This window comes from Schistocerca gregaria, chromosome X (assembly GCF_023897955.1).
Source record: "Schistocerca gregaria isolate iqSchGreg1 chromosome X, iqSchGreg1.2, whole genome shotgun sequence".
Classification (NCBI taxonomy): Eukaryota; Metazoa; Arthropoda; class Insecta; order Orthoptera; family Acrididae; genus Schistocerca; species Schistocerca gregaria.
In genome coordinates this window covers 508310642-508335911 of record NC_064931.1, presented here as the reverse complement: position 1 = coordinate 508335911, position 25270 = coordinate 508310642, and the positions used below count along the sequence as shown (strand labels likewise).

Sequence of the window (25270 nt, the reverse complement as noted above, 5' to 3'; positions counted from 1 at the left end):
TCTAGAGAGTCTTACTAAACGAAAGCGCTATAGAAGAATGTGTAAAAGTGCACAAATGGTGAATGCTAGGAATGGTCAGAGCGAATCAGAACGGAGAAGGTGCTTATCGGGATATTGTTATTTGTGACACAGCAGTGACTACAGCTATTTCTTCCGTGGGAACGAACTGTTACTCAAGCTTCACACGACCTCCTGTTTGTCTGTTGCCACATTCTAGCACGTCAGTTCGGCCCCAGAGATACGATTTGCAATCAATGGAACCTCTTCTCTTGACGTGAATGTCTCCAAAGCTGATTGTAAGTAAATTCGTTTCGCGGTTCGCTGTTAGGTTAACTACCTGTCAGCTGTGAACATAGGTAGTCGTACACCTCGAAAGGCCTCTCACTTAACAGTATAACTATTACGCTGCTGCTTGAATATTCTGAGCAGCTATTTATTCTTAAAATTGCTCTTAACAAAGAAAAAATGTTACTAATAACGTGAAACCTATCAAAAAATAAACAAAGAATGACTTCAATTCGGCTGCGATACTCTGAGCATACACGGGACTTCGGTATAATTTTCGCTTCTGAGGAGGTACGCAGTGTCCATATTACACACTCAACATTTCTTAAACGACTCAAGTTATAGAAATAAGATTTCAAAGAAGTACTAGGACACACAAAGAAAAGCAAGTTACCGAGTAACAATAAATTTAAGAGTTAGGATGTCTTTTGTTAAATTACAGTGGAAGACAGTAGCCTTCGCGTGATGTGTCACTGCCAAGAAACATAGCTCGATGAACCTGTACCAGACATAGAAAGAACTGCTACGGTATAGGGCAGCAAGTAACTTGCAGAAATACCCAATGAAAAATACAAACGATACTTGCAGCAAAGACACTCATTAAACTGCCAACACGGCGATTCATGATAATCCCTTGGACATTACAAATAGTGAGAAATGGTTCTTAATACGACGTGCGATCACCGCGGACGACAATGCATGGCCGACCGCTGTGGAGGAGCGGTTCTAGGCGCTTCAGTCCGGATCCGCGCTGCTGCTACGGTCGCAGGTTCGAATCCTGCCTCGGCCATGGATGTGTGTGTCCAGGGGGTAACCATCCGGCTGCTATTTTTGGGGTGCACTCAGCCTCGTGATGCCAACTGAGGAGCTACTCGACCGAATAGTAGTGGCTCCGGTCAAAGAAAACCATCACGGCCCTCCTATCCGCATCCTCACCTGAGGATGACACGGCGGTCGGATGGTCCCGATGGGTCACTTGTGGCCTTAAGACGGAGTGCAAGTCTAAGGGACTGATGACCTCAGATGTTAAGTCCCATAGTGCTTACAGCCATTTAAATTTTTTTTTTTTTTTTTGACTGCGAGCTCTGCAATGTGTTCCCATGTTGGTCACAAGTTTGGTAAGGAGTTCTGGCGGCAGGGCTCTCCATTCCACCACAACTGCTGGATGGTCGTTACTGCATGTGGACGTGGTGCATCACGTTTCCTCAACGCAGTCTACACGTGCTCGATGGGGTTTAAGTCGGGAGAACAGCCAACGCTGTCCATTCAAACCGAATATTCTCTCTTTCCAAGAGCTCTGCATCTGCGTAGTTCAATGTGGCCGCCCATTGTCATCCATAGAAATGAAGTCAGGGCCGGAAGAAAAGACGCACGTTGAACGGTGAGTGTAATGTATTTAAAGATTCGCAAGTTGCCGATGTGGCATCACCTAAAAAAGACTTGCAATACGGCGGCCGAACTTCCCCGAATGGAGCCTCCTGGCCAACAATGCCGTACGATTATTTCCATTTTTGCAACGTCATGCCTCCTCATACCGTAGGACCACTAAACCGATCATGTTCAAGAATATTCCTCTGTGCACCATGCGTTCCCAACACTTGTCATAATTATGACTGTACGACTAGCATGGTCGAACATAGTCGTTTTGGTGTCCAGGTGTTATGGTGTCCGGAGGCATAACGTTGCATGGGGGTATTGACCTCCAAATCTTTGAGCACGGTACACTCACAGGACAACATTATTGTGAGACTGTATTGCTTCAACATGTGCGTCTTTCTAGGGACGAATTCTGCCCTGACTTCATTTTTATGGATGAGAATGTGCGACCGCACCGAACAGTGAAAGTGGAGGAGCTCTTGCAACGAGAGAATATTCGGCTAATTGAGTGGTCTGCCCATTCCTCCGACTCCAATCCCATCGATCACGTGTGAAACGCGTTCGGGAGATGTATAGCAGCACGTCTACATGCACCAAGGACTTCTTATGGCAGGGAGTTCCATTCCTTCAAAACCGCAGTTGACAAAACTTTTGTAGGAATGGAACTCCCTACCACAAGAAGTCCTTGAATTGTATTGCAATGTATGTTAACCGGGGGCCTAGAAACGACAGAGAGGCTCCGTCTCTGCCGCAGCCGCAGTGGTCCACAACCCCATGACGACTACCGCAGTCCACTTCACCCCTCCGCCGCCTCACACCGAACCACGCTTTCAGGGTTATTGTGCAATGTATGCAGATTTCCTACGTAATGTTCTACCGATGTTACTAAAACATGTTTCACTGCATGACAGAATGGAGATGTACTTCCAACATGATGGATGCCCGGCACATAGCTCGCGTGCAGTTGAAGCGGTGTTGAAAAGCATATTTCATGACAGGTGGATTGGTCGTCGAAGCACCATGACCCACACGTTCACCGGATCTGACGTCCCCGGATTTCTTTCTGTGGGGAAAGTTGAAGGATATTTGCTATCGTGATCCACCGACAACGCCCGACGACATGCGTCAGAGCATTGTCAATGCATGTGCGAACATTACGGAAGGCGAACAACTCGCTGTTGAGAGGAATGTCGTTACACGTATTGCCAAATGCATTAAGGTTGACGGACATCATTTTGAGCATTCATTGCATTAATGTGGTATTTATAGGTAATTACGGTGCGTACTCAGAAATGATAAGTCCACAAAAGTACATGTATCACATTGGAACAACCGAAATAAAATGTTCAAACATACCTACGTTCTGTATTTTAATATAAAAATCCTACCTCTTACCAAATGTTCATCTAAAATTGTGAGCCATCTATCACAAAGCGAAAACAGTGGTCCAACTAAAACATTCATGTTTCTTGACGTACTACACGAATATGTAATAAAAAATGGGGGTTCCTATTTTAAAAACCGCAGTTGATATGCGTTTGACCTATGGCAGCGCCATCTAGCAGGCCAACCATAGCGCCATCTGGTTTCCCCCTTCAAGCTAGACAAGTTTCGTTCTCTGTAGTTTTTTCGTTTGTGAGATATTTGGCCCGGTCACGATCAATGGACCACCCAGTATGTCATGTATTTCATAACGGCTGTAGCACCGCAATGCCTGTTCGTTTGGACATTCATGCAGGTCCAAAGGGACATTGCATCCTAACTCGAAATAACACAGGCACTGCAATATAGTGTATATTAACTAAAAGATAACCTAAGACATCAAGGAACAGTCAGCTTGGGAATAGACGGAAACTTCAGGAACAAAAATTGTTGAGGAAGACTAAAGTCTGAATACAGCAAACAGTTGCAAGTGTATTTAGGTTGCAGTAATTATGAGAGTTGAAGAAACATCTACCGTTCGATTAAAATTATTTGTTACCTGACGTCTGTCGCTAGGCGCTACTCTGTTGCCACATCGACTGTCGCTCGGTTAGGGGCGACACACAAACACGGCTGGTCACTTCGCAAGTGCTGAAGTGCTGTTACATGTAAATGTTGGCAGGAGCTCTCCGTAAGCTATGACGGGAATGTGAGATGCTCCGTCCACAGCAGATTTTAAGTGATCGATGGCTGGATTGCAGCAGACGACGCGTTCTGTAACCCTGAATTTACACTCATGTCCTAACCTAGCTACGATCTCGTGATGAACCATGTATCCGAGAAAACCTGCTGCAGAACTATTAACTATTCTCGCTTTGTTCACGGCAACTGAATCTGACCTCTAAGAGCAAACTCGCGACAGAAGAACTTCAGTTTCAGCACTAAAAGCGAACTGTAATTTCTCCCGTTCATTGGTTACACGAACGGATGCGATACAAGTTCATGAGCAGTACTAGTTGGCACCCAGTTGCAGGCTGTAGGAGACAGGCAGATTAGGAATGATAGGAAGGAAAAATAAAAAACTCAATACGAAGATAAAAATGATGAGACAAGTGTTTAACAATAAAGAGAAATTCATTTAAACCAGGTAATTGAATAAAAATAATAATAACATTCATGTTGATAAAGATTTACAAATAAAAAAATAAAATTCAATCACCTTACAAGATTCGAACCCAAAACTTCCTGCACATCCAGACTGCGCTTTAAACACTACGCTAGGGTACCACTGCTTATTACTGACATATTTTATCTTCTAGCGCATCAGTCGCAAAGATGATTTGCTGCCTTCTAGTAGTTCGGCAACATGCAGTGCAGTATGAAGATTATCCACCGTAGGCTGATCTCTGTGATGATAATTGTACACTGAAGAGCCAAAGAAACTGGTACACCTGCCTAATATCGTGTAGGGTCCCCGCGAGCACGCAAAGGTACCGCAACACGACGTGGCACGGACCCGACTAATGTCTGAGGTAGTGCTTGAGGGAACTGACACCATGAATCCTACACGGCTGTTCATAAATCCATACGAATACGAGGGAATGGAGATCTCTTCTGAACAGCACGTTGCAAGGCATCCCAGATGTGCTCAATAACGTTCATGCCTGGGAAGTTTGGTGGCTAGCGGAAGTGTTTGAACTCAGAAGAGTGTTTCGGGAGCCACTCTGTAGCATTCTGGATGTATGGGGTGTCGCATTGTCCTGCTGGAATTGCCCAAGTCAATCGGATTGCACAATGTAAACGAATGGACGCAGGTGATCAGACAGGATGCTTACTTATGAGTCACATGTCAGGATCGTATCAGGTCGTATCACGGGTCCCATATCACTCCAACTGCACAATCCCCACTCGATTATAGAGCCTACACCAGCTTGAACAGTCCCCTACTGACACACAGAGTCCATGGATCCACGAGGTTGTCTCCATACCTTTACGCATCCATCCGCTCGATACAATTTGAAACGAGACTCGTCCGACCGGGCAACATGTTTCCAGTTATCAACAGTCCAATGTCGGTGTTGACGGGCCCAGGTGAGGCGTAAAGCTTTCTGTCGTGCAGTCATGAACGGTACAAGAGTGAGCTGTCGGCTCCGAAAGCCCATGTCGATGATGTTTCCTTGAGCGATTCCCACGCTGACACTTTTTGATGGTTCGGCATTGAAACCTGCAGGAATTTGCGGAAGGGTTCCACTTCTGTCATGTTGAACGATTCTCTTTAGTCATCGTTAGTCCCGTTCTTGCAGGATCTTTTTCCAGCCTGAGCGATGTCGGAACGCAGCACGTCATTCTCAATGGAGAGAAGTCTTCCGAAGTAAGAGTGATTTCAGGTGTGCCGCAGGGGGGTGTCATAGGACCGTTGCTATTCACAATATACATAAATGACCTGGTGGATGACATCGGAAGTTCACTGAGGCTTTTTGCAGATGATGCTGTGGTGTATCGAGAGGTTGCAACAATGGAAAATTGTACTGAAATGCAGGAGGATCTGCAGCGAATTGACGCATGGTGCACGGAATGGCAATTGAATCTCAATGTAGCGAAGTGTAATGTGATGCGAATACATAGAAAGATAGGTCCCTTATCATTTAGCTACAAAATAGCAGGTCAGCAACTGGAAGCAGTTAATTCCATAAATTATCTGGGAGTACGCATTAGGAGTGATTTAAAATGGAATGATCATATAAAGTTGATCGTCGGTAAAGCAGATGCCAGACTGAGATTCATTGGAAGAATCCTAAGGAAATGCAATCCGACAACAAAGGAAGTAGGTTACAGTACGCTTGTTCGCCCAATGCTTGAATACTGCTCAGCAGTGTGGGATCCGCACCAGGTAGGGTTGATAGAAGAGATAGAGAAGATCCAACGGAGAGCAGCGCACTTCGTTACAGGATCATTTAGTAATTGCGAAAGCGTTACGGAGATGATAGATAAACTCCAGTGGAAGACTCTGCAGGAGAGACGCTCAGTAGCTCGGTACGGGCTTTTGTTGAAGTTTCGAGAACATACCTTCACCGAAGAGTCAAGCAGTATATTGCTCCCTCCTACGTATATCTCGCGAAGAGACCATGAGGATAAAATCAGAGAGATTAGAGCCCACACAGAAGCATACCGACAATCCTTCTTTCCACGTACAATACGAGACTGGAATAGAATTGAGAACCGATAGAGGTACTCAGGGTACCCTCCGCCACACACCGTCAGGTGGCTTGCGGAGTACGGATGTAGATGTAGATGTAGATGTAGATTTACCGGATTCCTGATATTGACGGTATACTCGTGAAATGGTCGTACGGGAAAGACCGCATTGGATCGCTTCCTAGGAGATGCTGTGTCCTATGGCTCGTGCGCTGTCTATAACACACGTTCAAAATCACTTATATCTTGATAACCTGCCATTGTAGCAGCAGTAACCGATCTAACAACTACGCCAGACACTTGTAGTTTTATGTAGACGTTGCCGACCGGAGCGCCGTATTCTGCCTGTTTACTTATCTCTGTATTTGAATAGGCATGCCTATACTAGTTTCTTCGGCGCATCAATGTAGAATATGTGACGCCTAGTCGCGTCTTGTGCGAAAAGATCCAGTAGCGTTCGGTTAGTGCTGTGTATTAAGCGTGCATATTTCGTTACCATCGTTGTGTGTGTGATGCTTTTTGTGTGAATATCATGTGTGATAAAATGTGAAATACAAGGGAGAGCCAAGGATCTAAAATCCAAACACATTGAGGAATAAATTCATACAAGGAATTGGAAATGAATTGGGTATTTGTTTTGGCAAATTGTCAACGGCGAAGTGTTTGGCAGTGACGTCGAACGCTTTGATTTGAGAAAACCAGTTCCAACGCGTGAAGTGTCAACTAACAAGTAATTTTAATCAGACTATAGTAGGCTATCCCAGGTCGCAAGCCCACCTGCGGGAAGCCGGGCGCCCGCGTGTCGTGGTTGGGAGGCGTGGCCAAACAATTGACGCGCGGGCAGTCCCGGGCTGTATCGTAGGCGCCCATACTGCCTGGTCTCGCGACTGCGGGCATGGGGTGGTAGAGGTGACAAAAACCGATCGGTTAAAACCAGTACCGATATTTTAGTTCTGGGTAATCGGTATTTTTGTCTCGGTTATAACAGCTATTTTTATTTTTCCACTAATAACTGAGTAAAAATCCGAAACATCAATTAGGCGTGGCAGCAGTGCTAAAATTTTCGTTTTTAAATAAACCTTGAAATCTGCATTCGTTAGAAATATTTGCATTATTACAGAAAATGGAAATAGCTGTCAGTGCCATTTTAGTAACAACTCTCCGGGCGGGAAGGAGAGCCTGTCCCCGGCACTAATCCGCCCGGCGGATTTGTGTCGAGGTCCGGTGAGCAGGCCAGTCTGTGGATGGGTTTTAGGCGGTTTTCCATCTGCCTCGGCGAATGCGGGCTGGTTCCCCTTATTCCGCCTCAGCTAGACTATGTCGGCGATTGCTGCGCAAACAAGTTCTCCTCGTACGCGTACACCACCATTACTCTACCACGCAAACACAGGGGCTACACTCGTCTGGCGTGGGATGTTCCCTGGGGGGTCTACCGGGGCCCGAACTACACAATAACCCTAATAACCCTGGGTTCGGTGTGGGGCGGCGGAGGGGTGAAGTGGACTGCGGTAGTCGTCGTGGGGTTGCGGACCACTGCGGCTGCGGCGGCGACGGAGCCTCTTGTTTGATTTGGATGATTAAAGATTCGTCTGCTATTTCCATCAACTTGTAGCCCTTTAGCACTGGCTATTCGTAGTGCCCAAATAGTGCTGTGACCGTCGATTAGAATGTGCAGAGTTTCAACAAATTACAATCAGTGGGAGAATACTGGTAATTTTTGGTAGTATTTGGTCACTTATCACTTTTCGAGAAAAGTTGCTAATAGTGGATGGATTAAGTTTTCTTTTATTTGCTATTTAATTCAATATTTTTATCGATGCGTCTTGAGACTGAGTGAGTCAAAATTTTCAGTCTTCATTCGATTTCTACATTTATTACAGGAATTAATAAGAATCAAAAAACCCGGAAATCGGTTATTTTAGATACCGGTTATTTTGAGCGATTTTAACAATCACGTTAACCCGGCGTGGGAAAAACCGATATAACCGAAAACCGATTGTTTTAGTGATAACTGCCATCCCTATCGGGCAACCAAGTGGTTTGTACACGCAACTAACTGCAATAACGTACCTGGGGAGGTAGCCAAAACTAACTGCACCTATAGCTACATTCCCCAGCGCCCGTTCCTCATGGAGCAGCAATGGAACAGCAACTCAGTCGCATCCAACCAGTCTTCGGACGGTAGACCACGATAAGAACAACGCATACCCCGTGTGGCAGTAGCATACGATGGATTTTGTTATATTTGGCGCTACAGAATAAATGCTGCCATGGTTGGTTGGCTGGTTGATTTGGGGGAGGGGACCAAACAGCGAGGTCATCGATCCCATCGGACGAGGGAAGGATGGGGTACGAAATCGGTCGTCCCCTTTCAAAGAAACCATTTCGTCATTTGTCTGATGCGGTTTAGGGAAATCACGCGAAACCTAAATCAGGATGGCCGGCCGCGGATTCGAACCGTCGTCCTCCCGAATGCGAGTACAGTGTGTAAATCAGTGAGCCACCTCGTTCGGTATGTTGCCATGTAGACTGTTGTAATTCATTTTATGATACTTTAAGATGACAAGAAGATCGAAATCGGCAGTAAGTGAATAATCATTTCAATAGCAGTTCTTGTCAGTTTTAAAATGTGCCTTTTTAAAAAAATCTCTGTAGAACTTTCTTAGCGACCCATACTGACCTATTACTATCCAAGCACCAAATCTCTGAATTTGTTCGAAGTTTGGGGGGGGGGGGGGGGTTGTCAACAATTACCTCAGCTAATTTTCAGAGAATAGACTAACGTGATAACTAATAAGAGTCCCAAAATAGGCACGGAGTTATAGAAAACTATAAGCTATGCTTGACAGAAGATAGATTTAGATGCTACTCCATGTGAATCAGCTTGTGCCCTGACCACCTACAGAGAACATTCCACCCAGGTAGGGGCGCTTCAGTATAGAGTAGCATGGAGAGCTGCATCAAACCAGTTTTTGCACTGAAGACCACAACAACAACAAAGGGGCGCCTATTCACAGGCTAACCGTACGTGCTTCCAATAACAAATCGGACACGGTTCTTGAGTCCACAGATAGAACAGGCTTCACACAAAGGTAAAGCCCATCCACTAAGGAAAACAACTAGCAGAAACACTGACTTTCGATGGAAACGAGTAAAAAAACAGCTTTACTCCCATTATCCGCTCGCAGAGCTATAATCTGCAGACCTGTGTCCATTTCCTTAGTGCCAAGTGAAATACTGATGATGGTGGTGAAAAAACACTTGAATATCCTGTCGTGTACATTATTATTCTTGTAACTTATGTTAAAGTGATGTACCAAGCGTTAATGTAACGAAGTTGTTATTATAATAACAAAACATGTTATGCGGGGTGGACCATTGTAATTCATAATGGGGAATAACTCAGGACAGAGTTGAGACACAGCGCAACGTTTCAGATAAAAGTTGTAGATGGGAAAGAGTGTCGTGCATTGCCACTTATGGCCGTGACCTTGAACGTGATTTTTAAGGTGATTTGGAGGTTAAAGTGATTTTCTTAAACGGAAACCGTAGCATTTGATTTAAGAGTTGAAAACTGACGTACATTTTACGAGCAAATGATACATTATTCAAGGTCATGGTAAGGTTCAATGAAGATCAAATAAGCAAATATGTTTTCAGTTCTAGTAGAAATTAACTCGAAGTAGAGGAGGAATACAACAAATGGTGGTCATTTTGAGCATATGTTGAATGGTTAATTTTCAGGTACAAAGGGAAAGGCATAGGAGCTCTTTGAATCAAGCACCCAAGGAATGAGAGGCGAGGAGATTCTTTCAGCGATTTGGAAATCAATGATCTACGTTTTATTTATATTTGTTCTATCATGCAAATGTCAAATTACATTTATGCCCTGTGATTTATTTGTTTTTGCCAATAAACACTTTAATTAAAACTTAAGGTTAAAATCTTTCTTCGCTCTTTCCAAGTCCGGCGTCATAAATAGGGGTTACCATGAAATAAAACTCAGCCTTCGAATGATCTTCGATAAGTACCTTTACGATCATGGTTGTTCGTGGGATACGTTATCCTTTATGGCCCTTCCGATTTATATCTAACATTGTATTTTGTTGTATCCCTCCTCTGTTCCGAGTTAATCCCTACTGGAAACAGACATAGTTACTTATATGACCTTCATTGAACCTTGCCATGTTCTTGAACAATGTATCACTTTATACGTAAAATTTGCCGCTCTTTTCAGATATTAAGTCAAATATTAGGGTTCTCATTAGAAAATCACTTTAATCTCCAAATCACCTTGTAAATCACGATCAAGATTACGACCAGTAGTAGCAATGCGTAGTGCTCTTTGCCACATACAACTTTGATCTACGGCATTTTGTTGAATCTCGTCTCTATCCTGAGTTATTTCCCATTACGGATTAAAATGGTCCACCCTGAATACATTATTATTATTATTATTATTATTAATTCCTATGAAAAGGCGATTCTGGTTAATGTTCAGGAAACTAAACGAAGAATGCTCAAAATGGGGCCTGACAATTAACACCAAAATATGGAATGCATGGAAGTCGGTGAAGATGAACGAGAAGACTTGGATGTGAGATTTTGCCAAATTAAAGTTATCTCTACATTTAAGTACTTGGGCGTCATTTTCACAAATGACAGAAGTACCCACAACATCACAAATAAAACTGGCCAAGGGAAAAGAGTAATTGGTCAATTTAATTCTTTTCTATGGAGTGACAAATTTACAAAGAAAACGAATTTCTTGCTGCAAAAGTCAATCGTAGAGATTAACACCATGTATGACGCTGAAAAATGGGAGCTAACCAAAACGGAGAAAAACCAATTGATTTCCTCTGAGACGGATTTTTGGCGAAGAATTTGCCGCATCTCCAGACTGGACTGCGTCGGAAATGAAAGGACACGGCGAATTATACCAGAAAAAGACACACGATCCCGTAGCTAGCTTAATATTACATGAGTATGGCCACCACCACCAAGTGGATAATAACCGCTGGCTAAGAAGGATCTATGAGTGGACACCGGCTGAGCGGAGGAAACATGGAAGACTAGAAGATGAATGCAAGATGCTAATGATGCGATTAATTTAACGCCCCTTCAGGAAGAAGATTAGACAGGTTGGAAACTATGGAAGTTACGCTGAGAGGTAAAAGGCGATGACCGTTGTTAAAAAGCCGCACTCAGCCAGTCACCCACCCACCCACCCAGCCACACACACACACACACACACACACACACACACACACACACAAAAGAAAACCTCGTAGCTCCGTTTGGTTACATTTTACAGGAGAAGCATAAACGGATCTTAAAAAATAATATCAAGTGTTACACATAAAGTCGCCACATGTATAACTATGTGGTAGAAGCCCAGTTATTGACACATTACAGAAACCCATGCACTTTCAAATCTCTCTTTGATAACAGAGTTACTGGTTACTAGAACTAAGACGTTTTCACAGACAGAGGAGGTTACGAGGTTCTCATCTATTATTTGTAAAAGCGAACTTTATCGACAAGTTCCTTACACTACAACAAGAAAAAAATGTCTAGTAAACAAGGGCTCTAAAATGCTAACACGCATACCATAAGAGCGATGAGCACTTTTTCGTCTTAGATACTGTGAAACACACATCCTGTAGTGCAAGCACTTTGCTTTCCATGTTTTGGTAGGAGGGAGTATAGACGAAAACAACAAACAAAGTCCAGAAAACATTGATTCCAAAATCCATACCTTAAGAGATGTGAGCATTTGTACAATAGAAGAGAAGTATTTTACTCTAGCATAGTTGAACAAGTGCTCATAGCTTTTCAGGTGTGCAGCTGCCCATGTTTACCGGACTTTTCTTCTTGTTTTGGTGCATAATACCTCCCCCCAAAATATGGAAAACAAAAAGCTTACAGTAGTGCTTGATGGCATAGAAGAAGAAAAAGTGCTCATAGCGCTTAAGGTACGCATTTTAGAGCCCACGTTTCATAGATTTTTTTTCTTGATTTAGTGTAAGGAAACTGTCTCCAAAGTTTCACTGTAAATCACAGTCCTACAAGGTGGAAAATGGTAATTAGTTCAAAAATGGTTCAAATGGCTCTGAGCACTATAGAACTTAACTTCTGAGGTCATCAGTACCCTAGAACTTAGAAATACTTAAACCTAACTAACCATATCCATGCACGAGGCAGGATTCGACCCTGCGACGGTAGCGGTCGAGCGGTTCTAGACTGTAGCGCCTAGAACCGCTCGGCCACCCAGGCCGGCTGGTAACTAGTGATTATGTAATATAAATAATTGTTGAGATCCAGGCAAAGATATACACGATTAAAAACTTCGTGGTGCTGACATTAAAGCGTTAATAGCTCCTCTGGCAGCGTTTTAACTTGAACGATAAACTGTTTGATGTGATAGTGATGTTTGTCTGTGTGTGTATGTCGACGAGGTTGGTGTGGTCATCAGCAAGGTCATTAGTGAAGAGGAAATTTTGTTGATACGACGAGGAAGCGGAAGTAAACAGTAATGTCATTTAAGAAATGATGTCGCGTTTCACAAGACGAGGAGCGACGGAACTGCTCTAGCACAATGGCCGGCTTCCGTGGATGTGTTTTAAGAGTGCCGCCACTATCTGTACTTACGTGACGTCTCTTCTGATAGAACGTTGTTGTATTCTTCACTGTTTATAAATTTTTGTTCTAGTGTAAACACTCATTCCTCATCGAGCCGGCTGTTTCAAATCGAAAGCTCTTCGTTCACCATATCCTTAATTTTTTACGAAGTAAAAATGGATCTCGATGTAACACAAGACACATTTTCGGGCACAACATAAAACTGCTCGAAGTTATCCTTAAAATTTGACAATATTCATTTTACTTAGACCTATATTGAGTCTACCAGCTCTCATCGAGTGACACAAGTTTTTGTTTACAAATTTCTTTTTAGAAATTATGCCTAAGATTTATAACGTTTATGGATAGTCAGAACCATCTCTTATTCGCAGTGACACAATAGTTTATGCGAGGAATAGCTCCCAGGAGATCTGAGATCTGTTAAACAAGACTTTTGAAGCAGTTCAGACATTTCAGTGGAAGCAGGAGGCCAAAACACATAGATTCAGATAATTTCACTGACTGACACAAAAAGTGAAGCAACCAGAAGCGGAGGAGGAAACGAAATGAAACTTCGCGGGTTGTGAGGATATGTGAAGTTATTTCAATGCTTACAAAGCAGTGCCTCGGAAACAGTGGACCTAGGGATGTTTAGAAGTATGGAAATCTCGCGTACAGACGTATGACACAAGTGACACCCAATAACCTGACCACGTTCGAAGTCCGTGAGTTCCGCGGAGCGCCCCATTTTGCTCCTCATTATGTCTAATGACTACTGAGGTCTCTGATATGGAGCACCTGGCAGTAGGTGGCAGTACAAAGCACCTAATATGAAAAACGTATGTTTTGGGGGGTGTCCGGATACTTTTGATCACATAATGTATAAGCCTGTTTATCAGTATGACGATGTAAGAAAAGTATAGAAGCTTTTGAAATGTCGTGCTGCAAAAGAGTGCTAAATATTAGCTGATGAGGCACTGAATCTAACCGAAAAAAAAAAAACTAAAACAAGGTTGCTATATGTATGAGTCTGGTGTCTGTGATGTTGGATGTGGCCAACAGAGCAATTTGGTAATGGAGGGAAGTGTGAGGAGTTAAATTTATAGAGAGAAACCTAGGCATGAATACTGTAAGCAGATCAAAATGAATGTAGTTTGCCGTAGTTATTCACAGATGAAGAGGCTTGCACAGAATAGAGTAGCGTGGGAAGCTGCATGAAACCAGTCTTCAGACTGAAGACGAGGACAACAGTATTTCTTCAGTGCACCATCCGTGAAATGCCGGAGATTGTAACTATCAATGTCCGATAAGTCACAAATGTATAACATGTATAACAGCAGTCCTGTTACACAAATCTGCCGCACAGCAGGTAATATTTAATTTGTGACATACTTGTTCCTGTAGAAAGGAATCGTCAAATTTCTGTAAAAGTGTTCCTATTCAAAATTATACAGATACAAACGTCACTGAAGCTACACCGCTCTGCAAAACTCAAGGACGAGATAAAGTGACATAATATATTAACTACGCGGCGGAAATGGATGAATGTGTGGGAGCACATCGCCAGAGTTCTGCCAGTCGTGCATAGCATGAAGTCAGCGTGACTATAGTACCAAAGGGGGCTTTTGCCACAACACAAGGCAATTGGAGGAACGGGAAAAGACAGTGTGTGTCATTAAGAGAGCAATTATGGTGCACTGTATGATGTTTTCATTACAACATGGTCCGTAGACTACATTTGGATCACTTCACACGAAGAATAATCATGGAAAAACTGGAAGAAGGACGAAGTGTGACGATTGTTGTCCAGGAGTTTGGTATTTCTCACAACGTTGTTTCAGGCGCATGGGGAGCCGTCTGAAACAGGCAATGTTTCTCGAAGGGGATGAGGTGGTACACCACGATTGACTTAGCAGCAGATGACCGCTACATCGTGCAACAGGCAGCAAACAGCGGATGCGGTTGCAACCATATTCAACAGGACTGCAAAACACGCAATCTCACGCTCCACATTGGGGTGGCTTCTTTGCCCGACGAGCAGTACGGTGTGTTCCGTTGACACCGCACATCGCGACACCGTTTGCAATAGTGCGAGGGGCACAGGGACTGGAGCGACGAGAAGTGGGAGCGCGTGCTCTTCTCGGATGACACCAGGTTCAGCCTGAGTAGTGATTCTCGACGTACCCTCATATGACGAGCGATTCGAACACACAATGCACCAAGGAACATTTTCGAATATGGTCGTTTTGGGGTCCAGGTATTATGATGTGGGGAGGCATAATGTTGTATGGACATACTGATCTCCAAATGTTTGAACACGGTACAATAACCAGTTAAGACTACTATGACATTGCATCCCTTTCCCATTTGCGTTTTTTCTGGGGTGTACTCGGCCCTGACTTCATTATTTTTTTGGATGAGCGCAAGTGGCGGAGCTCTTGGAACGAGAGGTTATTTGGCGAACGGATCGGCCTGGCCTTTCACCTGACGTAAATCCCATCGAGCACGTTTGGCAAGCGTTGGGGAGATGTATTGGCTCTGAGCACTATAGGACTTAACATCTCAGGTCATCAGACCCCCAGAACTTAGAACTACTTAAACCTAACTAACCTAAGGACATCACACACATCCATGCCCGAGGCAGGATTCGAACCTGCGACCGTAGCATTCGCGCGGTTCCGGACTGAAGCGCCTAGAACCGCTCGGCCACGGAGACCGGCAGGAGACGCATTGAAGCACGTCCACATACACCAACGACCATACAGCAGTTGTCAACCGCACTGGTGGAGGAATGCAGCGCCCTACCATAAGAACTCTTTTCGTCTTTTTGGCCAGCATGGCAGAACGTTGCAGAGCATGCAATGACGTTGTATGTGATCACACACCCTACTGAAGCTACGTCCCGCCTTTTGTAACGTTTATATTTCCGTCCGAAGAAGCCTCCAAGGTCCAATGGTACCGACCGACCGCCGTGTCATCTTCTGCCGATAGGCGTCACTGCATGCTGGTATGGAGGGGCATGTGGTCAGAAAACCGCTCACCCGGCCGTTGTTGGTTTTCGTGACAGGAGCCGCTACTTCTCATTCAAGTAGCTCCTGAATTGGCCTCATAACGGCTGAGTACACCCCGCTTGTCAACAGCACTCCACAGACCCCGACCGTCACCCATCCAAGTCCTAGCCAGGCCCGATAGCGCTTAACTTCGGCGATCTGACGGGAACCGGTGTTACCGCTGCGGCAAGGCCGTTTGCTTGTTAATGTTCACGGGACCATTATAAATACTGAAATGTACTTATTGTCTTTGAATGAATTTCTGTTCGTAACATTGCATATGTCTTTCCTTCTGTACTATACTGTAGCATTTCTTTCTATTGATGTTCCAAGTTTCATAGAGCTATGTTACTTGGCAGTGACACTTCATTCGAAAGTTACTTGCGTCCTGAAGTTTTGTGCACTAATGTATACTTTGTTTCGCGTTTTTACTCTGTAAGAAATTGTGCTCCGTTTGCTCCCCTGCTCCGTCTTCCACGAAAATAACATTTTATTTGCCCCACCCCATCTTCCCCTACCCCACATCCCGAGCGAGCAATAGCCATAACGTATTACAAGTGGGCTTTGCACGCACGATTGTGCCCAGCTGTGTAGGCGGTCTATATGTAGCTCGCGTCGATGGGAAGTACTGTAACGGCACAGGTGGTATAAATATTTCATCGACGCCCTGTTACCGCTAAGCCTTAGAGAAGGCCACGGCCACTGGGGACAGAACGGCCCATCTGCTTGTCTACGCGCAGCGCTGGCATCGCAGTTGTCTGAAATATTATGCGAGGCAGACATGCAGTGCTTCCCCCTGTCGCGCCGAACGTGAATCTCTGGCAGCAGTCAACGCCTGCGGCTGGCGTACAGCCTCTGCGCAGTCCTACGATTCTTGGCATCGCTAAACCTGGCCTAGTCGTTTTACTTAGCTAGTACGATGCTCGCTTATTGGCCAGATTGGCGCATGTCTAATTGACAATGTAATGGCCCCCTCTACCTTTACGGTAATTCTTTTTACCTAGGCGAATACTGAAACGGCGGAAAAGGAGGAAGGAATAGATGCACGTGCTGTACAAAAGGAGAGAATTATCTTGTTAATGTCACCTCGTTTCCATCCATCTATAATCTCCGTCTCTGCAGCTGAGTAGCCAGCGTTTCTGACCACCATTGGAGGACCTTGGTTCAGTTCCCGCTACTACCAGAGATGTTTTCTTCGTTGGAGGACCAGATCATTCAGTCTCGTATTGCCAGTTGAGCAGCTGCTTGAATGAGAAGAAGCGGCTGTGAGTTCTGGATGCTGACAATTTCTCTCCATGTTGTTGTTGTTGTTGTTGTTGTCTTCAGTCCTGAGACTGGTTTGATGCAGCTCTCCATGCTACTCTGTCCTGTGCAAGCTTCTTCATCTCCCAGTACCTACTGCAACCTACATCCTTCTGAATCTGCTTAGTGTATTCACCTCTTGGTCTCCCTCTACGATTTTTACCCTCCACGCTGCCCTCCAATGCTAAATTTGTGATCCCTTGATGCCTCAAAACATGTCCTACTAACCGATCCCTTCTTCAAGTCAAGTTGTGCCACAAACTTCTCCCCAATCCTATTCAATACCTCCTCATTAGTTACGTGATCTATCCACCTTATCTTCAGTATTCTTCTGTAGCACCACATTTTGAAAGCTTCTATTCTCTTCTTGTCCAAACTAGTTATCGTCCATGTTTCACTTCCATACATGGCTACACTCCAAACAAGTACTTTCAGAAACGACTTCCTGATACATAAATCTATATTCGATGTTAACAAATTTCTCTTCTTCAGAAACGCTTTCCTGGCCATTGCCAGTCTACATTTTATATCCTCTCTACTTCGACCATCATCAGTTATTTTACTTCCTAAATAGCAAAACTCCTTTACTACTTTAAGTGTCTCATTTCCTAATCTAATTCCCTCAGCATCACCCGATTTAATTTGACTACATTCCATTATCCTCGTTTTGCTTTTGTTGATTTTCATCTTATATCCTCCTTTCAAGACAGTATCCATTCCGTTCAACTGCTCTTCCAAGTCCTTTGCCGTCTCTGACAGAATTACAATGTCATCGGCGAACCTCAAAGTTTTTACTTCTTCTCCATGAATTTTAATACCTACTCCGAATTTTTCCTTTGTTTCCTTTACTGCTTGCTCAATATACAGATTGAATAACATCGGGGAGAGACTACAACCCTGTCTCACTGCTTTCCCAACCACTGCTTCCCTTTCATGCCCCTCGACTCTTATAACTGCCATCTGGTTTCTGTACAAATTGTAAATAGCGTTTCGCTCCCTGTATTTTACCCCTGCCACCTTCAGAATTTGAAAGAGAGTATTCCAGTCAACATTGTCAAAAGCTTTCTCTAAGTCTACAAATGCTAGAAACGTAGGTTTCCCTTTTCTTAGTCTTTCTTCTAAGATAAGTCGTAAGATCAGTATTGCCTCACGTGTTCCAACATTTCTACGGAATCCATTTCTCTCCATATCGCATGCGAATGATGCCAATGGCAAAGGATGACACGGTAGACGCTCGGCACCTCTGAAATCGCCGTCCCCCACTCTGTAATCAGATTTCTGCCTTTTCATGACCTTCGCTTGTCTGTCTAATAAGATGAGCGTGTAGTAAAAGTTAATTGAGCACAACTGGGTGAATTTGAAATATTGTTTTACTATATCTTCTGTTGAAATTGAATCTAAAATTTTTGGGACCAAATTATGCCATGAAACTTAAATAAAAATGTAACTGTCGGCCACACACCGTCAGGTGGCTTGCGGAGTATGGATGTAGATGTAGAATACTTCAAGCTTGGACGATACTGCCTACTTGTGGATTAGTGTTAGGTCCAATTAATGGTGCAGGATAGAATCATTCTACCCGAAACGCGAACGTAAATACAGTTACTCCACTCGGCTGTCAAATTATTTTACGATATCACTAGACTGTCGCGCTTGTGTGCACCCGATACTTAACAAAATCGAAACTCATTTGTGACCGCAGTGATGCTTAACCAGTAGGTGTCGCGACTCGCACTGGTTGTTGCCGTTATCGTATCGATCATATGTCGCCGAATAGATCGAGATGCAGCAACGATGTCTTCACATACTGAACGGTCCGCCAGGGCAGGAGCGCCGAGCTCATCCGAGAAAAACAAACGAAACGTCTACAGATGGATACGATCGCCCGTGAGCAGACAGCGTATCGTTCTGGAAACAGTCCCTTCGGTTTGGTTAATCCATTTCAACACATTGTCCTTTCTTCCAGGAGTGGTAGACTACCAGAAAGGTATGCGGTTGATCCTCTGTGATGCCTGGAAGGTAGGAGAGGGTACAGACAGAAGGCGGAGCTGTGATGAGGCAGGAGGGGAGAAGGGGCTCGTTGCTGGACGACTACTAAAGAACACTTGGACCTTGTGATTAACGTGTGCTTTGTCCAGGAATCTGTTGGCAGAGAGACGAATCGTAGGCCCCTGTCACAGCAGATTCGAGGAGTGAAGTAAGTTTGATTGGTTATGGGCGCACGTGGCCACTGCGGTTGACTGCATTGCGGAGGGTCCATGTTCGATTCTCGATACTGTGATGGATTTTCCCTTGGTGGGAGGACTTGTAGGGGGTGCAACCCGTCTCGTGATGTCAGGGATGCGGGGACGCACTGCCCCTCGTGACGTCCATTAAGGAACTACTTGACGGAGTAGCAGCAGCTCCACGTCACGAAAACTGACAACAGCCGGGAGAGTGGTGCGCTGACCTCACGCCCCACCATACCGCATCCAATGACGCCGCTGGCAGAGGATGACACGGCGTTCGGTCGGTACCGATTGATCCGCCAGGGCTTATGGACGAAGATTATGTTACGTTATGGGTGCAGGAGGGCTAACTGCTCAGCCAGATCTTATTCAAATGTGAAAAAATATTGTAAATCTACCGCTCACCATCGCAATGCTTGGATTTATAGGATGTGCCGCAATGCTGTTCTTATTGCATTGGCTGCCAAAAAAATGCACAGTGTAATTGGACGTACTGTCAGACAAAGACGTTTACACTCCTTTTATTCTGAAGGAGACAAACATAATATTTCGTCCAAGGGATGTTGAAGTTCCAGATGTTCCACTTCTATTCACTTCTTTCCACGTCAGGGGAATTTCTCTGTTCGTCGATTCTAGAATGCCCTAAGAAACATCACGCTACCATTGTGTAATGAGAGATGACAAACGTCTGGGCTCGAAGCTTGATGACTTAGAAAATGACATAAGAAACTAATAAGTTTACAAGATTGTATTGAGAACAAACAGTATTACTTTGAGTGACTATGTTGAAAATTGCTAATTTGAACGATACCTTTAAGTGTTGATGTTAAATTTTGGGAAAGCCCTCTTGTCCATCTGTTTAGTCCGATCATCTGCTTAGTGCTATTTCCTATTAAGAATTTGTTGTAGGTGGGTTCGAGACTCTGTTAAGTACACAATTTTAATTTCTCAGGGTGGTCCAAAACAGTGCACATTCTCTATTTTACCATAAATATCAGATAGAATGTAAATGACGGGACAACTTACCTTGGATGTTGAATATTCCCGTGAGTCCTGCGCCCTGGACGCGGCTACTCCGACTGATGTCTAACAAATCCTGCAACAGGAATAGCATCGTCATTTCCCAGTTTCAGTTACACACCACGCGCAGCGGCGTCTTATGTAAGACAGGACAGTAAGCCTAGAGAAGCTCGTCTCACGAGGCTCACAACAAGCCCACTATACCGACATTAAGCGGCGGAGCTGATACATGCTAACGTTTCTTGCGACAACCGTAATTCGCGCACACGGACGACACGGCACGATTCGTTGCACACTAACATTACAGATATGTCCCTAACAAGATTTCGTCCCGTTCATATTTTCGGTATAAAAGGGACGTAGAAGAAAGGCATTGTGGCAACACTGTTATCACATCTACGACAAGTATCTTTCTACAACAGCGTGTCCCTGTGCTACGCAAATAAAGCAGTGGGCATAGATTTTAGCTACAATACTCGTGTTCGAGAGTGCGATTCTGGGTATAGGTTTAAATTCTTATTTTCGAATTTAGATCTGCTCAATAATGCTGTGGAATACACGGTTTGTTAAAAGGTACATATCCTACAACTACAGTTTTTCAGCTCTGAACGTAACAATTATTGGTCATACATGTCAGAAGTATTCATGAACAGTAATAATCAGTTAAAATTAATTACCTGTCATTGGGCATAAACAATTATGAAACCTTTCATACTGAACATTTTAAACATACATACACATACATTCGGTAAGAATGGCAAGTTGACTGAAAGCTGACAACATAATTAGTCACTACGTTAAGACGATAATAAAAGTAGTGACAAAGTATGGTAACTACCTGGGAATCGACTTGGTAACCATGCTGTGAATGTCACGTGATATAGAAATGCAATGTACGTGAAGTGGTAAGCATTATAATTGGTACTAATCAATTGCGCTAATGGCAGGAAAGTATAACGGAAACTGGGTTCGAATGTAGTTGATAAGGTAAGGCGAAATAGTATAGTCAGGCGATGTATTATGCATGTTTGTAAGGGAATTGCCTAGGTCAATAGAAGCAGGAATAAACCAAGGGGAGGTTATCCCATGCAACTTCTGTTCCACAAACTTTTCAGCTCCTAGCATACTTTCGGAGTTACTCTTGGTGGCAATAGTTACCTGCGGAAATAGATAGACAATCACAGAAACATTAAATCTTATCTAAAGGTAAGATACAATTCGAAATTAACAGAAAGCAAGCAATAGCAACAACGCAATGTTCACATCTCGAAAATATACAGAATTTAACATTTTTGAGGTAGCCATAAGTGCGCTGAAACATGTCTGGGTAACACAAGCAAATAACTGTTTTATCTTAGAACGCATAGCCTGAAAACTCCATTTGCTAAGTATATAGTGACACAACACAACCATCTGGAGTACTACAATTAAACTTGTAAAACAGCTTTCTGTGGTCATTTGCCATTGGAGTTGCGACAGTAGCCCTTGACAAGAAATGCAACCATCATATCTTTTTTCGACTTGGATAAATTGCATCCTTTGCCCTCTAAAGCAGCAAGGTATATGCGCACGGACAGTGTATTAGCCTAGTTAGATAATTACCTCAATAGTGCATATAATGGTGGTACGCCATAAGCCAGGAGCTATGACGTCGCATTCAGGAGCTAGCAATAATTACGAAGACTACCCCCAAAACCTCACACATCCTGGAGATGTTTAATGAGATCGCTGTCAAAACTAACCTGGATATGGACTTTAAGTACTTAGACAACATAACACTTAAAGAACTTAAACGCAATTATCGGAAACACTGACAAGTAGAGAGTGACCAATAAAACCCGTGCAGAAAAGCTACGTAAAACCTGTACAATCATCTGGTATATCCATAACAAGGAATCCCTTTCCATCAAAGCCTGACTTCGCCATTACCAGACAGATGTTCCTCCAGAAACCCTCTATGTCTATGCAGCTAAATCATTATCATTAACCATCAATGTCAATGCCTTCTATAAAACGGAATGACACCAACTATGGAAAATATTCGGATCCAAGATCCAAGAAGGAATCTGGACGTGCGAAAGCTCTTAAGTACAGTCTTTCCTGAATCAACGGTTTGGTCTTATTGTACGGATAGGACTTATGAAATTTTTCAGACGTACAACATGGATGGACGCCTCGCTACTAACCAGAAAATCTTCCAAGTGACGAACGAGGCCCGAGAAAGACGAAAGTACAGTGGCTAGCCAACACCCAGAAGGATGTCACGGAAGTCACTATTGACCTACTGGCAACTACAAGGGCTACATGCCGGCGGAAGATCGATTATCATGAGTTCATGTCCAACCAACTGACAGACATGAGTCTGATCCAAAAACACATGGACACTAGACATATAGTTGCCAGTTTTCAACAAGCTGGTATTTCGTTGTCTTGTTCATAACTTCGCAAGTACTGGAGCCTACTAACACGTTTAACCATATCGTCAATGAGATATTTATTTTGTGCACTTTGCTTCTAGATGCTTGAATCCCATTCCACTCAGCACCGTGTCCTCCCTGCCATAACTTACACACTATCGACTTACTCAGCACTTTAACATTTCGGTTCCACTATTTGTCGCCTTCTCCATCGCCACTGTCATTAATTTCTCCTTCTCATTGTCAACAAATTTAATGACAACAGTAAAACTTCATGGGAGCACTGCAAAAGTAATTTCCGTTAACGCTTTCCACGCAAGTCCTTAGTGCTGTGTAGTATAGCGCGCACTACTTTGAACTGAAACATGATTTACCGAGTCAGGTGGTCAAGTTCTCGCTACGGCTAGGTCCATGGTTCTCTAATGAAAACAAAGGCGTTGTGAGGAGACTAAATAATTGCCCGATTCTTTACGAAATACTGCACGAGATATGGTGTTGCGAAAAAAACTTAAAGAAGTGTGAATTAATTCACCCCCTTCAGCAGAAAGTGGAAAAATCCAATACGAACAGTTAAAGAGGAATTTCCTTACTCTAAGTCGGATATAGAATACCCTCTATAGTCCTATTTAATAGGTTAAAAAAAACAGACCACTTGATTGGAGAATGTCACTCAAGGTTTCAAAAAAAACAAAAAAAAACAAAAAAAAAGTGATCATGTGTAGAACAGATCCTAAACGTTAATTAAAACTATTCTCCAAACATACAAAACTAAACAAACAGTAATCAAATTTACTGATTAAGAAAGACGTATCATGCGGTAGATACGGGCATTATTTGATGTATTGGAGGAATTTCAAGTACTCAGATAGTAGGAAAATAAACACGGAAACTGGTCAGACTAACTTTCACCAATATAACAACAAAATTTAAATTTTTGTTCAAATGGTTCAAATGGCTCTGAGCTCTGTGGGACTTAACGTCTGAGGTCATCAGTCCCCTAGAACTTAGAACTACTTAAACCTAACTAACCTAAGGACGTCACACACATCCATGCCCGAGGCACGATTCGAACCTGCGACCGTAGCGGTCACGCGATTCCAGACTGAAGTGCCTAGAAGCGCTCGACCTCTGCGGCCGGCCTAAATTTTTGTATGAGAACTTAAGGAATAGTTCGAATCAAGACAGGTGGCAGACAGGAGAAATCTTAATACCAGAATGCGAAAATAAGATTTGGATGAAAAATAAATCACAGGATATCTATCAAGACATTTCAAAGAATCACAGAGAGGTATCATCGGGAGACATTATTAAAGTTTTAGGGTCACCAATGTAGAACGGACAACAAAAGGTTCACATTCTTTGTGATCAATTAAAAAACCACAGCAACAGGATTACAGAAGTTAATGAAAACCTAAAAGAAACCGTCAGTCATTGAGAAATCATTGAAAATAGAACTAAATTTCGAATCTTAATTCTCAAACACAAATCTACTGAGCAGCCTACCCGACCAATTTTTGGATGGGTTGAAGAACGGGGAAAGAAACTCAGTGAATGAGTGAAGAGACACTGAGAGGAAAAGAAGAAAAAAGTTCCCAAAAACGTTCAAACGCGTCTCTTAGTTGGGCGAAACGAATAAAAATTATAATATTAAAAATTTCCCTATGTCTACAGTTGTTACCAGTGCGCAGAATTCCGTCAAAATGACGAGAAACTAGGGAATCTCAATATAGGCAAAATGAGACTGAAGTGGCACACCATACAAGCAGTGGCCATGGACAGTACATTGCACAGACTCGTCGCTTACCGGAAGATGAACCGCGCGTCCTTCGACAAACCACTTCTGTCGCAAAGTCGGAAACGGATGACAACACGATCTTGCCTCTGGTGCGTTTGATTCTACCTTCAGCTATAGAGGACTTTTCTGATCGCAATTCCGCAAGGCGTCACCAGAAAAAAAATTAAAAAGTGTTGTTAGCAGGACACTTCCTTATCAGTCACTTTCCTCACTGCCAACAAAAAGGATAATAGTCTCCTGATCAGTATTTCCAATGTCGGAAGTCATGACGAAAGAAAGGAGATTGGCGTTTCCCTAAAGCATATGATTTTATTGAATACATGTCAATCAGACAAAAATTATAATTTCAAGAAATGACGTAGACGGCATAAAGAAAACATTTCGACTGGACTGGCTGTCATTATACCCGTAGTTGGTTCATTATAAAGCAGTTAAAGGTGCGCTCTGTAAGTCGTGTGCGCTTTTCTGGCCACGTATAGCGCTCGGCAGTCATTATGGCGCAATCACAAGCCGTCCATTCGCCAATTTCAAAAAGTTTCATGACTCTGCAAAAATGTA

At 43.4% G+C, this 25270-nt stretch overlaps 1 protein-coding gene across 3 annotated transcripts in view; it reads right to left on the bottom strand.

Annotated features, from left to right (window-relative positions):
* The window catches only part of LOC126298001 (elongation of very long chain fatty acids protein AAEL008004), a 282289-nt gene that overhangs the window by 155349 nt on the left and 101670 nt on the right, over window positions 1-25270 (bottom strand). For all 3 annotated transcript variants that reach the window (XM_049989319.1, XM_049989320.1, XM_049989318.1), the window contains exon 2: window positions 20507-20576. The gene's annotated coding sequence lies outside the window, so the exon portion shown is untranslated. The remainder of the gene's footprint in view (window positions 1-20506; window positions 20577-25270) is intronic.